At 33.1% G+C, this 14,085-nt stretch overlaps 2 non-coding genes across 2 annotated transcripts; both read left to right on the top strand.

The window, feature by feature from the left end:
* Nucleotides 1–2,877: 2,877 nt before the first annotated feature.
* Nucleotides 2,878–2,950, top strand: Trnaa-agc (transfer RNA alanine (anticodon AGC)). The gene has a single exon. It is a non-coding gene; the product is annotated as a tRNA-Ala (tRNA).
* Nucleotides 2,951–3,768: 818 nt separating this feature from the next.
* Nucleotides 3,769–3,841, top strand: Trnaa-agc (transfer RNA alanine (anticodon AGC)). The gene has a single exon. It is a non-coding gene; the product is annotated as a tRNA-Ala (tRNA).
* Nucleotides 3,842–14,085: the final 10,244 nt, after the last annotated feature.

Below are 14,085 nucleotides of genomic sequence, written 5' to 3'. Positions count from 1 at the left end.
CATCCTGGATGCATTACATCCTGTTAAAGAACTTAAGAGGGATGGGTGATCGTGGAATAACACATCATCACAAAATGGTGGAAACGACATTTCGTTTTATTAAAGGATTTTATCGACGTTACAAACTGAATTGAACATTGTAAATATTCATATTTTTTTTATCGCCAAACTGCAAATTTTTGCTTAATGGACATGTATGTACAGTTTACATACCATTATATCTTTCATAATCAAATAATTAACTGTATAATAACATGTACATTCTTTAGACGAAGACCACCGTTTTCAGATATAGGATTTTTTTTTAACTTTTAAAGCTTTAAAAAAAAACACTTGAAAATTTTCTTGATTAAGTTTTTTGCCAAAAAATATCATAGGATATATAAAGTTTAAGGATAGTAATTTGTTGATCACCCAGCCCCTTTAGAACTATCAATTGTCTTGATCTATTTTTCTAAACTAATAAACTGATTACAATTATATTTAATAGTTCTGAATAAAATGTGCGCTGATTTTGGAATTGCTTCTGTTATGAGTAAATATCTGAGACCAAGCTTTTTTTTTCATGCATTGTGGCAACGCACTTTGAAAAAATTACGCACTTTGAAATTTTTTTCATAGTGCGTTAGATTTTGGACCAAGTTAACCCATTTTGAAAAAAATTTTCAAAGTGTGTTATGAAGGTACATCTACATTTTTTAGTATCGACACTCTTAACGCACTTTGGAAAAATATTCTTATATCACAAATTCTGGAACTGAATTTCCATGAATTGTCGACATAAATTTTATCTTAAAGCTGCAGCCAATAATTCTCATAATCCATTCATTAGTGTGAACCCCCCCCCCCAAAAAAAATAATCTTCTGGGTAAAAAGGGATTCTAAGTCTCATAGTGAGAAATATATTTTGTCCAGAAAACTGCACCCCATCAACTCATCAATTCATCAAATTTTGATTGAATGTTAGATATTGTAAACCAATTAAACGTTTATGCTATGAATGCTTGTAAATTATAAGTCGAAAATGAAAAACTGCCCTGTATATGACTTTCTTCGATTTCAGTATTGTGATATTTTTAATGATAAATTATACTGTGGTAGTGATATCATACAGAAATTGTTAATCCATTTGATTATAATACTATACAAAACGTCTATGTGTCTACTTAGATAAATGCTTTTCCAAAGAAAACAGTTCCAAGGACTATAAAAAATTGTAAAAAAAAAAAATGCCTTGCAGGCTATAGCCTTTATGTTATAATTATTAAATTTATATTCGCTTGTCTGTCATTTGATTTCATTTTGACTGTATGCCAACATGGTGATGTCAATAAACTGAATTGAACTGAAAAATGTTGAAAATATGATACTATGTCTAATTTTGTTGTTGCTAGGTTTTCTTTTAGATAAAAGCAAATGATCAAATTTTTTATTTATTAAATTGTTATTATAAAATTGCAAGACATAAGAAGTAAAAGGATTTGGAGAATCCGGGTATCGATCCTGGTACCTCTCACATGCTAAGCGAGCGCTCTACCACTTGAGCTAATTCCCCGTGGCATTTTTAATGCTACAATGTAGTCACTAAAGATAAATATCATGTCCGTGAATCATAAAAAAAACCCCTCATTTAACTAATTTTAATTATGACACATACACTAACCTGCGATGCATATTTAATGTCGATTGACACGGCATTTATTATACTATATTTACATCTATCAAGTATTATTCCCTCTATATCTTACGGAAACTTATAGTAGTAGTTAATCTGTTACATTAAAAGTTTAAAATTTGTCAATTTAAACTATAACAGTTTATAGAAACAGCCAGACTGAAATCTACACGCCCAGTTTATCGATTGGTCGAAATCTACAGCAGCTGAAACTGAGAAGAAATTGACAGGTCTGAAATTGACACGCCCTGTTTATCGATTGGTCTAGACCTTCAGCGACCTACGGAATATCACGGACTGCACGAAATAATCATGATGATGTTAGACTCAAAGTCTCACAGGAGACGATTTGGCTGTTTCTTTTAGCTAACGTACTTATATGTACATTAACAGTAATTTGGTGAATTTGAATTACTTTCCATAATCAATTTATTAATTAGTTAAGAGAAAGATGTTTATATAAACAATAAAATGCTTTCTTTGATGATTCATGCGGGTTATGAAGGTAGCTATCATTGCAAATTTTTTTTAAATAACCCGCTAACGCGGATTATGTATTTTTTCTGCAATGTCGCTACCTTCATATCCCGAATGAATCACCAAACAAGAAAAAATTATTGTTTAAATAATTCATTACATTTAGACAAATAATTTACCTAGTATAATCTGTAAAATCAAATGTCGTTAGTAACAGTTAATTTCATAAATTTTCGAGAGAAAAAATTATTACCCCAGTAACGAAATGAAATTGGATTCTTTTTTCATTTAATTTTTTTTTGGGGGGGGGGGGGGTTAACTTCCAATAACTCTCTCACCAACGTTTTGAAATCTTTCAACAGCTAATAGAGGTGTTATATATTTTTCTTATTATATGTATATTATGAAAATTATACGAAAGTATGAAAAATGTAAGTGTCTGTATATATATATTATACATGTAAAAGCCAGAAAAAAATAACCTTTTACTGCATGGATAACACATTTTAGATTACACATTTTACCATTTAATCAGAATTTAGATAAGATTTTAATTTTAAAAATGATGTTCAAAGTATTTGGAAAAAAAGTAATTTAAAAAGCTGGTAAAATTAACACAATTGATATAGAATTATGTCAAAACTAGAACTCCGCGATAAGACGAACCAAAATGCCGAATGAACAAAGGTATTCGCTGGTTTAATCAAATATACCTGAGAAAAGCAGGGGAATTAGCTCAAGTGGTAGAGCGCTCGCTTAGCATGTGAGAGGTACCGGGATCGATACCCGGATTCTCCAAATTTTTGTTAAAAAAATATCGTTTACATTAAGGACAGATGCGACGTTCTTCAGTTTTATATAATTTTCTTTGATAGATATAATTTCTTCTTAATTTGCATTTATACCTGTTAATGCCCCTAAACCCAGGTGCATTACCAGGCTAATTTCGAAGTTATAAAATTTTAAATTTTCCTTTTAACTGCATACAAAATGCAATGAAATGTTTGTTTTTTTAAAAAGTCAAAACTTATATTTTCGATTGAAACCATTTGTCAAAATAGAAAAAAAAATCATGCAACATGAAAATATAAATTTGGCATAACGCAGTGGAAATCTTCACATTGCGGAGATAAAAAAAAAAGAGAAAATAATGGAAGATAGGTCGCGTCTGACCTTAATATATCAATTTTGTTACCTCTTTTAATTGGCAAATTGATTTTCATACAAGGATCCAGTGTCAAACTGAATTATTTTATTGTTTGAATTGATCATTTCGTAATATGTGCTCTTTTTAATTAAAAAAAAAAATCCTTGATTTTAGGAATACCTCAGTCCCCCTTATGTAGTTATTAGCGGGGGGGGGGGGGGGTATGATCATGAGATGTTGCACCTATTCAAAAAATCTAAATCCAGTTGATTAATTAAAAATACTTCACTAATTATATATGATTGCCAGTTTTAAGTCCTGCCATAAATAAAGAAAATAAAGAGCCCGCCGCAGGTGTAGATAAAGTGTCGTGTCAAAAAGTCTTAATCATTTCATGTCATCAGATTTTTTATTTTCCGCTTTCAAACTAATTATAAACTAATTATGAAAAACGATACACGTATCCTAAGGGGAATTAGCTCAAGTGGTAGAGCGCTCGCTTAGCATGTGAGAGGTACCGGGATCGATACCCGGATTCTCCAAAGTTATTTTTAATTTTACAGAAAAAATCTTTTTTTTTTCAAGCATTGTTTACACCTGATCGAAAATTATTACGCATTTAAACAAATACACTCCGATCCTCGGCCATGTTAATTCAATAACTCTAAATTATACGGAATGTTTTTATTCGTACCATAAATGTGCATTTTATGTAGACAAATTAAAAAGTCTTTTAGTGTTAATATTTTGATCCATTTGTTCGATGAAATGGTTAGCTTTGCGGTTCCATGGAGATCTAATTCATACCATACATGTACAGGCAAAAGGGTTCGAACCTCCAATGCACTCTTACAGCTGTTTTTTTTCATAATAATTATGATCTCAACTTGTATATTTATTCAATTATATCAATCGAGGGCAAATTTGCAATAACTCTATTATATGCACGAATGGCATCAAATAATATGTTTCCGTTTCATTTATAAAGTTTGACAAATATCATTTTTTATATTTAATTGAAAGAAATACTTTGGGATTGAGGATCGGAAAACCTTAATATCTCTTTTTAATGGCCAGCTTTTCCATTTTTTTGGGCAAATATAGGGAATCGTTCTAGTTACTCGAGTGAGGGTAACACGCATCTATAAAGGTCAGATCTGTACATGTAGCTCCCGTTTTGAAAAAAAAATCGGATGAACGACCCGGAAAGTAAGTTCATGTTAAAAAGTTGCATTTAAACACGTGCACCTTATCACACCGGGGCTGCGTCTTTTAAGGCAATCCTGTTGCGTCCATGAACAATGCAGACCGCTGAAGAGCGCGCAGTAGAGTCTCCTACAGCGGCGCAACAACGCAGCGGCATCTTTATTTGCCACGGTAGTGTTGCCTAGAACGAATAACTCTGAACACGTCATGGGCACTCAGCGACAACGTCGTCAATCTCCAAGTATAAAGAACTCCATGGGAACGCAGTTACACCCCTACCTCGCCGGAGGATCCGTAGAAATGCCCCGGTCGGCGTCAGGACGCCGTCACATAAATGTTTTTCCCTGCGACCTCACGCCTATTCTAGAAATTTTACAACGCCGTGAGAACGCTTGTGGGAACGCGACCTGATATGACAGCGCCTTCACCTATTTCCAAGCACATTCTGCATTCGATTCCAAAAGTTACTCAGATATTTTACTACAGATAGCGTCAATTCACTTGCTTCTGGTATTCCTTAAACCCCGCAATGTAAAAATGTCACCTCTCGATCTGCACGTGAATTTAACATACTTCATTTTCAAGGTTGGTTAGCGCGATTTAAAAAAAAAAGTATTAGGCAAGTAAAGCATTGGCATCAGTAGTAAATTGTCTGAATAATTTATTGGTATTAACTTTTTCCACATAATTTGTGTGGAAATAAAAACAAATCTAGCGCAAGTTTTTGTGCATCGTACATGTAAATTACAAATTAGCACGTAAGGAACTAGTTCCCAGGTCGTCCACCGAAATTCTTTTTCAGACCAGATGCTACAGGCTTGCAGCTAATTTTTATGCATGTTATTATAAATCAACGAATAAACCCTTGATAACTAATGATTTTTTTTCATGGGCAGGCTCTTTTTCTAAATGAATATTTTCTTTTCGGAATGGTTCTAGTTTCAAATGAAAGTGTTAATGTGGTAAAATCAATTAGTATTTTGGAAGTGCTTTTTAAATAATGTAACTACATGTATACTGACTGTCTTAGTAATATTTCTCTTCCGGCATGATGAAGCTATGTCATTCATTCAACTGCAATTTGACTTAAAGATAATTAAAATGACTAAATGACATAGCTCTGCTATTCAGCTACCTTTCCAGACCTTTCCGTTAACGTTTATAGTTGACTGAACGACAAAGCTTCACCCATCCATTTCTCAAATTACGATATATTTTTACGCAGGGACTGCACCATTTTAATATTTGTATTTTGTTTTGTACGTAAATGTGGTAGAACATATCGATTTATAACAATTACATGTGAATTTATGTACTGCAAGAAACGGACAGACTCTTGACGTGGTCTGCTATGGTCCACTGACAAAGCATTATTGGAAAAAAGCTCAAAGAAAGCAGGGATACTGTATATTAAAAGGACCTAGACACGATTTAAGCTAAAACAAAATGAAACTTTTATATAAATTATTTTTCCATTGTAATGTCTAGAATGGTTAATATGAGTATTTTTACTGCTTCGGCAGAATTTGAAGGTGTAATATCGAGATACATGTATAAGCAAGATAGAGAGCTTGGAATTCTTTGTTTTGTGAACAAAGCTCGATTCGTTATTGTTTACATATGTATATTAATAGTTGAATTAAGTTTCAATCAAATTTTGCTTTATTTTGTTTATACGAGGGTCAATAAAAAAAATACAGAGACAATGTGGCTGTCTATCATATATTTTTTACGGAAGTAAAACCTAAGAGATTAATCTGTGTATCAAAACTTATTCTACTGACATGTGAAGTTTTAGTCCATTTGATGAAACGGCATTTTTGTTACCTCTTTTTAATCAAAGTACTGAAGAACTGACGGGAGTTGATTTTGTCGATGTTTATTTATTTTTAAATCTATGATATGTTATTTTGCATGACAAGTACATGTATTTTCTAATTTGAATTACGCACATTTTTATAATACGAATTTTTGGACTTTTTCGACAAGAATGTCGAGAAAACCCCATATGAATAATGTTAAATAATTTTAAAGATAAAATTAATTCAATCAGACTATGTATCAGTGATAGAAATATTTTTCCGACAAGGATTTACGTTTGATATTCAAAATACAATTACCACCACCCCCACAAAATGTATTTCAGTTAAACACCAACTTGCAAATAATTGTTTAATTAATATCTTGCACCATTGAGCATTTTACAGTTTGTATCGGCTTTTTCCCCAAGTTAAATCCATTCTGTTCGTACTTCTCATTGTGCCGTGACGTCCGGCGATTTCGATGTTTTTTGTCAATTCTAAAGAGGACTATGTCTTTAGTGACTGATATATGCTCAACAAAACAACATTTCCCGTGATTATTTGGTACATATAATACCATGACTATACTTAATTTGAGGTTTCAAAATTGTGGTTTTAGACCCGATCTATAGAATACTAGTTTCATCATTATATTGTTTTTCATCATTATATTGACATAACACAAAATTTGACCGTGCGCCGTGACTTCATTTTTACAAGATTAGATTCTGAATTATTCTTAGAAATAAAGAAAGATATTGACTTTTTTTCTTACATATTGTCTGAAACCAATGCTAAATTATGCCTACCAAATTTAGTAATGATATGACGTTAAGTAACATAGCTATGACAAAAGTCTTCGTATTTTTTTATTGACCCTCGTAATATGATTTATGAACACATTGAATCAGTTTATCTTGTTTGTCACGGGCAATTTTATCAAAGAAATGGTAATTTTTGTTTACAAACAAATATATGTGAACAAATATGACTATTTTCAGTACAGTTTGTTCAGATTTATTGAGGAGAGTTTTCACTAAAATGCAGGCACGTAGCATCAGGGGGGGGGGGGGGGCCTGCCCCCCCCCCCCCCACTTTTTCTCGCAGCAACAAACTTTTTAAAATTTACATATAAAAAATTGGAATATCATTGAGTTGGCCCCCCCACTTTTTTGGGAGTATGTAAAAAATTGACATAAAAATAAGGAAATAAGGAGTGAAATTGAAGTTATATACTACGCTTGCCCCCTAGCCGCATGAATCATCAAAGATAGCGTTCTATTGTTTATATATACAACTTTCTTGTAACCTATTAAATTGTTGAATTAATCATATAGAGCACGTAAAGTAACAAAATTATTCTTAATGTTCATCAGTAAGTTTGATAAAAGAAACAGCCAAGTCTTGTTCATATATGGGAATTTAAATCTAAGATCATCTTGATTATTTCGTGCAGTTCGTGATTTAAGGTTTCGACCGATTGATACACTATAGACGTCCCAGGATAATTATGAAGCACATTTGAAGGATTTTTAATAAAAATACACATACCTGTGAAAGGAGTGCAATTGAAATAGTTGAAAGGGATAATTTCCAAGATAATTTCATTGACACATTATCATCTTTCACACGGAAAATTCACAGGAACGAAAACAGATTCCTTGTGGAAATTTATACAATGTAATGGGAAATATTTACATCTTATCTCCACTCGGAATACACTCGGGATACATCGCGCAATTTTTCAACGTTATCATCCGGGCTTGCTGCAATACAAAATCCCCGTAGAAATAACATTTTTAGCATTGTATTGAAATCTGATAAGCTAACAGAGGCGTTTCCCCTGAGAAATCTTAGAAAGAAGATGGGTGGATAAGGCGTGTAAAATGCCCATACGGGGTCTGACAGGCTACTGAAAAATTAAAGTATCAATAAATCTGATGGTTTTTTTTAAATCATTTAAAACAATATATATTTAACGAATCATTGATTTTTAACCTAAAGGTATGTTCAATACTTGGAATAGATTGACTCAAACAGGTGTATACGTATCAAAACCTGCAAATACTGTAATTTTATAGAACTTCAAGGCATTTTCTTTTATAGAGTGGGTCTGTGCTCCATATTTTTAGCATAGTCTAATTAAGGTCTATTGGAAAACAAACCGATTTCAATCAACAAAAACGTGGAGAGATGACCCACTATACTTAAAAATATCATTTTTTTATCCCAACAACTGAACGTTTTGAAAAAATAATACAAGTCCGGTAGTTCGTGGCCTTAGTCATACATAATATTTAAAAAGCCCACTTTGTTGTGTCTGATATGGCTCAGTGGTTAGAGTACCTGGCATAAGCTAACCTTATATATCTAGGGTTTTTATGTTTTATGTTCGATACCACCAAAATTTCCGACAATATTGGGTTTTTTTTCTTATTTTTTGTTTAATATATTAAAAACTGACTTTAGTTAGAAATTTTGCTTTTGCAAAGTTGTATTATAATATATTTGAATATATCTAATTGGGGAAAAATAAATTCAAAATTGTATTTCACTACTAAACCGAATGGGCATTTGCGCCATCTTATTCCCCCATCTTCTTTTTCATACTTTTGAATGAACATAGTTTGAATCCTGAGGTATTTATAATTATTATACTTTCATGTTTAATACTGAAATCTGATTGGTTTAGACGCAGTTGATAATCCGTTCTATTACCCTCAGCGTTAGCAACATACTTAGCAACGGGTAACACAACGAATTGTTACATGCGCGTAAATTATGCGCATACGGTTCGCCGTAGAATTCACGTCATTTCTATATAAAAGCAATATAAAAATTCTCTCAAATTAAGACATTCAGTATAATAAAATAAATAGTGCCTGTTTGGGAGGATAACAGTTGAAATTGACACCCCTCAAAAACCATTGTTAACCTCCGCTTCGCGTCGGTTGACAATGGTTTCCTCGGGGTGTCAATTTCAACTGTTACCCTCCCAAACAGGCACTATTTATATAATATCAAGCAAGTAAGCAAAAAGTGAATCGAGGATATCTTGGGACAGAGTATATAGTTAGAAACAGATCGTGTTGATTTCAGCCCTGTCGGTTTCTATAAAGCTGTGATTTATAAAAGGTTTGCTTGATGCATAAAGATGAATGTAAATATATTAAATTAAAACCTATTATCCAAGTTGAACGATAATGAATTGAAATTCCCCTTTACTCTCTCTCTCTCTCTCTCTCTCTCTCTCTCTCTCTCTCTCTCTCTCTCTCTCTCTCGTGATCATCAATATAAAAATCTGAAAAATTAAAATGCATATAGAATGAATACAGTTTTCGGAAGTTTTGAAAAAAGTTATTGACTGTAAATATTAGCAAGATCAGTTAAATAAATATTAATTGTATTGAATAAAATAGAAAATATTATAAATGACCTAACATGCATCTTGTGCGTTCATGTATGTAATTTGTGATTGAAATAAAATATGCATATTGCTTGAACTTTAAAAATTGTGATTTGTCATGTGTCTTGTTTAAGCTACATGTACCAACGCACGTATACAACCCAACATTTGGGGGTTGGGACTCCGGAGCGACATTTGAGGGGACATTCAATTTCTTTTGCAAAAGACATACGTCTTATAGCACTTATAATGGTGAACAATGCAAAAATATAGGCAAAAATTGACGGTCAGTCCTTACAAATCTTGTCTCTTGCATACAAACTCATATGTTTACAGAATAATTTGTATTTGGAGAATGACATACAGGTTACTGAAAAATACACACAGAAATAACACATATATACATGTATTATATGAATATTGATACATGTAAAAATAAATTCAAATCAGCAAATGGGACAATGTAGTTCAAATCATTCTGAGGGTGGGCATGTACAAAGCGTTATTATATAAATTAATTACATGTACATGTATAGCGAAACTAGTGATATTCACAATGATATTACCGCTTACTAGTAAATAAATGCTAATCGTTTCCTACCTAATAAAACAACATATTACGACAGGTAAAATTGGTAGAATAGTTAATGGTCGAATTAGATCTGTATATCAACTTTGAATGTGATTTTTTCACTGTTCCAATTAACGGAGGCGCAATTTCGTTAGATTTTTAACTTTCTCTGTTATCATAAGATTATGGGTAAGATAACCCCCCCCCCCCCCCATTCACTGGGATCGCGCACTTGACTATATGTAGAGCATAGCGGAATCAGCCGAGAATTGTCGATTTTTTGTATTGAGTGTAGCGAAGTTCGCCGAGGATTGTCGATCGCCTAACAAGACAAATCCAATCGCAACTTCTCGGGCTTTTTCTGCAGGCTCGGAAAAACACTAAAAGGCGTACGCCCGGCGTAACCATACGCCTGTCGTAAGTCCGGACCACAGGGGCCAAGCCCGTTTTAACATTAATTTCAATGTAACCATAAATACAGAAAGGGGTCGAACTCTGACCCGGATAAAAACTACCAGCTCGCTTCAAAAGCCTAATAAATCAATTAATTTTTAAAACACTCGCAATATGCATGTATTTTTCTGAAAAGTAATGTCTGAGGTACACTCATGCCAAATTTCAAGTTGATGGGTCTTAAAATAGCGGAGATATACGTCATTATTCTCTCGGAGTCGCCAGTTTATTTTTACTAGGACATTTACCGGTCCAGGGCTCACGATGGGATTTTGCATATGACAACAGCAGTATTGCAACAAGTCGAGAAACATTCGCACAATCCCATCGTGATCCCTGGACCGGTAAATGTCCGAGTAAAAATAAACTTGCGACTTCGAGAGAATAATGACGTATATCTCCGCTATTTTAAGACCCATCAACTTGAAATTCGGCATGAGTGTATCTCAGACATTACTTTTCCGAAAATTACATGCATATTGCGAGTATTTTAAAAATTAATTGATTTATTAGGCTTTTGAAGCAAGCTGGTAGTTTTTTATTTGGGTCAGAGTTCGACCCCTTTCTTTATTGATGGTTACATTGAAATCAATGTTAAAACGGGATTGGCCCCTGTGGTCCGGACTTAAGTCAAATATTTGGACTAAGGTCCGTTTCACTAAAAGGCGTAACTTTGCGCCCGCCTTAAGTTAAGACAAAAATCTACGCCTAGCCAAGGGTAGTCGTAACTTATGGCGTAAACATGAAATGATTGCTAATTCTGTTGCTGAGAATATCGGTGCTGACCGTAATGTTAAATTGTACAATTTGTCATGTAATTTTTTTTTAATTTCATATGAAATTAAGAAAATAGAGAGTTTTGATAAGTGGTTCCAATTCTCGATTAGAAACTATCTTACCATGTTTTATGCACATTCTTTATATTTGCACTTGCCGTTTACATGTTAAAAATGACATATTTAGACAATCAATATATAGTTTTCATTCGATTATTTTTATTCAATAATTTGATTTACGTTTCATATTTTTTAGTAAATTGGGCAATGAATAATGCAGAAAAGAATGTGGGCGCTTAAGATGTAGATTGGGCAGGAATCTGGGCGCACAAGGAGAGTGAAAATTTCATCAATTGATTTTGAATATATTTCGAATTATAACCGTTATCTGGTTTCTGTTGGATGTGGAATGAGTGGAAAAATATTTGAAATGCAAAAGGTTTTATTATAATATGGGTCTAAATATAGCAACACGATGCAATTCATGCAAAATCCTACTTATTTACAACTGTTTTTAAATGATTTTGTTGTCTCTGGGTCTTCTCTCCACAAATTTGAAACGTGTAAAGGTAACATATTTCAACATTTAAAATGTCGCTTTTTAAAAAAAGATGGAGAGATGACCCAGAGATGACTAATTATGTACTTTTTCAAATTATTTTTTGAAGGATAAAAAACAAAGTCCATTGATATGACAGTGTTGTTTCAAACAGTACTTTATTGCTAGCGCTCTCGAGCGCTAGCAACTACGTTAGTCTTTTTCACTGGAATACGCATGCTCGACTCCATAGTAGGGGATTCTGGGAATACTGTACTACTGTAGATAAACTGTACGTTTTGAATTTCGTTTTATCATCTTCACATGAAGTTTTGTGTTTTATTGTAAATGTCAAAAAGTAACAGTAGCTTAGGTCTTATAATGCAAAGTTTTTTTCAATATTATAATAAATAGCTAGCTTTATCTTAAATTCCTTCAAGCTCGGAAAACAACTTCGGATATGTTTTCCGAGCTTGCCGAAAAGGCCCGAGAAGATACAATAGTTACAAAACAGTACCTATGGTTCTTGAAAATGTTTACCTTGGAATTGAAATTACAGTACAAACATAATGATTAAGGCACAGTCAGTGAGCTATGCCATTGCCGACGTGAAGCCCACTCTGGATTCACAATTCTAAATTGAGACCCCACTCCAGCACATTTCCGGTGTTATATAGTGCCTTTTCCCCCTAGCCATCTTTCCCCCCGGAAAAATGGCTGTATAGCAGTCCCCCCCCCCCCCCGGAAAAATGGCTATATAGCAGTCCCCCCCCCCGGAAAGCTGACTATATAGTGGGTTTTCCCCCTTTTTTTAGCCAGATTACCCCCTCGGAAAACCTACTATATAGTAAATTTTCCCCCGTTTTTACATTCCGGTCATCTTTATGGCGGACCATTCGTGGCAATAATTTGCAATAACTGATATGATATTAATTTCTCATAATAAAGGATAATTATGGCACTTATAAATATATAGCATAAAATACATGGTTTTTTCACCCCTGATATGAACAAAGGCACGCGCCTTCAGAACATTCCTGTGTCATCACTATTTATTTCACCTTTTGTGTCACCTTTTTGGAACACCTTTTACACGGAATTCGGAATACCTCTAATCTTTTTCATCTAATCGATGTAGTTTTGACTTCGACGTTATGACATTGATATTTTCCCAGAACACGTCAGAATACATTTGAGTGAAAATATGCCGGTTTGAAACTCTAATTTCCCATGTATTATCATCTTTGTATAAGCCCAGGACACTAACTGACCAATCTTGACTTAATTTTGTAGAGGAAGGGAATAAGAATAAATTAATATCGTTAGAATTGACGATCTTAAATATAATCGTATATTTCTACTTCTAAATATCAAACGAGAGAAAGGGTGCAATGATGTGATGAGAAACTGAAATGTTTTACTTTGATTGATGGGGTTCAAAATCATGGGTAAGGGGTATTATAATTGATTATGTATTAAAGGCATGTGTTAAGTTAGTATTTACAACTTTGTTTTAAAGTCACGCATATTCATATTCATGTCTTTAAGCACATTTTTTACGAAACGCGAGGTTTTATGATGTAAACAATTTAAAAAAACATGAAACTTTACAACCTGAACAAAGTCGGTATCTTTTTTTGTTACTTTGGAAAATGTGAAATGGAGCCTGAACTAACCTTATGTATATATTATCATTCACTGCGTGCTAATTTTTCCGCTTTTTATTTTGCAACGTGGTTTATACATATACAATTTTGAAAACGATGCCAATAATCTTATCATACTATTTATTTCGTATTTTTGCAATAAAGATTTTCTTGCATACCATATTATTTCTTCGAACAATAAAAAAGGGTAATTAAAAATTAAAACAAACACATTTTTGTGATGAGCTGACTTATTTTTTTTAAATATAAGCTTATTATTCTAATCAATTGGCAAGTAAAAAAGGCCGTATATTAAGTGCGCTTTTGTTGGTCTTTTTTTTTTCGGTTGCTACTTTTATGAATAAAAAATTATTGATTTATTTATTTA

Source organism: Crassostrea angulata, chromosome 3 (genome assembly GCF_025612915.1).
Source record: "Crassostrea angulata isolate pt1a10 chromosome 3, ASM2561291v2, whole genome shotgun sequence".
Taxonomy (NCBI): domain Eukaryota; kingdom Metazoa; phylum Mollusca; class Bivalvia; order Ostreida; family Ostreidae; genus Magallana; species Magallana angulata.
This window is presented reverse-complemented; position numbering and strand designations above follow the sequence as displayed.